Source organism: Priapulus caudatus, unplaced genomic scaffold (genome assembly GCF_000485595.1).
Source record: "Priapulus caudatus unplaced genomic scaffold, Priapulus_caudatus-5.0.1 Scaffold2488, whole genome shotgun sequence".
NCBI lineage: Eukaryota > Metazoa > Priapulida > Priapulimorpha > Priapulimorphida > Priapulidae > Priapulus > Priapulus caudatus.
Window position 1 is genome coordinate 1,212 of NW_014579549.1, and position 2,335 is coordinate 3,546.

Here is a 2,335-nt window from a genome sequence, read left to right on the forward strand (position 1 = left end):
ATATATGAGGAATTATTAGCTATTGACACATATATATATAATATATATATATACATCATGAGTACATAATGGGAGATCCCCCATTATGTACTCTTGATATTCATATAACACACGACAGAGAAGTCTCACCATGTAAACCTATACTACTACCACGGGTTAGAGGAATGCGCCCGCGTGAATACAAGCTACGATTCCCTCTCGGAATATATATGACGTACGATTCCATGTAAAGGAATACGGCCGACCGATTCAGTGTAAGAATACAGCCGAGAATTCTTTGTAGGAATACAGCCGACGACTCCGTCTAGGAATACAGCCGATGATTCCGTGAAAGAATACAGCCGACGATTCCGTGAAGGAATACAGCCGACGATTCCGTAAAGGCCTAGATCCGAAGATTCAAAGAAAGCGTACGTCCGGGTATTACCTGCATAACTAGAGCCGACTGCATTTAGAGGAAGAAGCTATGATTAGCTATGATGAGCTATTAGCTATGATGAGCTATTAGCTATGATGAGCTATTGGCTATGATGAGCTATTAGCTATGATGAGCTATTAGCTATGATGAGCTATTAGCTATGATCAGCTATTAACTATGATGAGCTATTAGCTATGATCAGCTATTAGCTTGAATCAGCTATTAGCTATGATGAGCTATTAGCTATGATGAGCTATTAGCTATGATGAGCTATTAGCTATGATGAGCTATTAGCTATGATGAGCTATTAGCTATGATGACAGTGAAGCTGCAGCAGCTACTGGGAGCTGTGTGGCTCGCCATATCGGTAAGAAACACACTGGAGCTCGTGTGCGTGCGTGTGTGCGTGTGTGTGTGTTTGCGTATGTGTGTGTGTGTGTGTGTGTGTGTGTGTGTGTGTGTGTGTGTGTTGCGTTGGTGTGTGTGTGGTGTGTGGTGTGTCGTGTGTGTGTGCTGGTGTTGTGTGTATGTGTGCGTGCGTGCGTGCGTGCGTGCGTACGTACGTGCGTGTGTGTGTGTGTGTGTGTGTGTGTGTGTGTGTGTCTGTACGCGAGTCTATGCGTACGTGCGTGCGTGTGTGTGTGTGTACGCGAGTCTGTACGTGCGTGCGAATGTGCCTGCGCGTTGTATTAATAACCGAATGTCTACATATACGTCGGCGTATATTATGTTTAATGTATGTTAGTAACGCAAATTTCATTTTAATCATTCGCATTCTACTTCACTTGTAGTCTCTTTTAAAATTCTCTATAACTCTATAATTCTCTAAAATATCTGCGCAGCTGCTGGCGTGCTGCCCCCTGGCGGCGGCGAGTGGCTACGGTACGGTACCGCACTACTACTTCGCCCGCCACACGGTCGTCTACGAGGACTTCCACCAGTCGACGTTCACAGATCTGCCAATCTTCAACTCCTACTACGGCAAGAAGTACCACCGCGACACCTACGGCTCGTCGCTGCACGGCGGACACGAAAGCTCAGGCGGATACGGAAGCTACGGCGGATACGGACACTAGGAGAGACGCGCATGCGCACGGGCAGAGCGGGGGAAACTGCGAGGTGTCGCCACCGACGTTTTTTGTGATCGGCTACTGTCATGAAGTGATGTGATTGTTGTTGTGATTGTTGTTGTGATTGTTGATGTGATTGGTGTTGTGATTGTTGTTGTGATTGTTGTTGTGATTGTTGTTGTAATTGTTGATGGCATTTCATCAATAACCATCCATCAATGACCATTCATCAATAACCATCCATCAATCACCACCCATCAATGACCATCCATCAATAACCATCCATCAATAACCAGCCTTCAATCACCATCCATCAATGACCATCCATCAATAACCATCCATCAATAACCATCCATCAATAACCATCCATCAATGACCATCCATCAATAACCATCCATCAATCACCATCCATCAATGACTATCCATCAATAACCATCCATCAATCACCACCCATCAATGACCATCCATCAATAACCATCCATCAATAACCAGCCTTCAATCACCATCCATCAATCACCACCCATCAATAACCATCCATCAATAACCATCCTTCAATCACCATCCATCAATAACCATCCATCAATAACCATCCATCAATGACCATCCATCAATGACCATCCATCAATAACCATCCATCAATCACCACCCATCAATAACCATCCATCAATAACCAGCCTTCAATCACCATCCATCAATCACCACCCATCAATAACCATCCATCAATAACCATCCTTCAATCACCATCCATCAATCACCATCCATCAATAACCATCCATCAATGACCACCCATCAATGACCATCCATCAATGACCATCCATCAATGACCATCCATCAATGACCATCCATC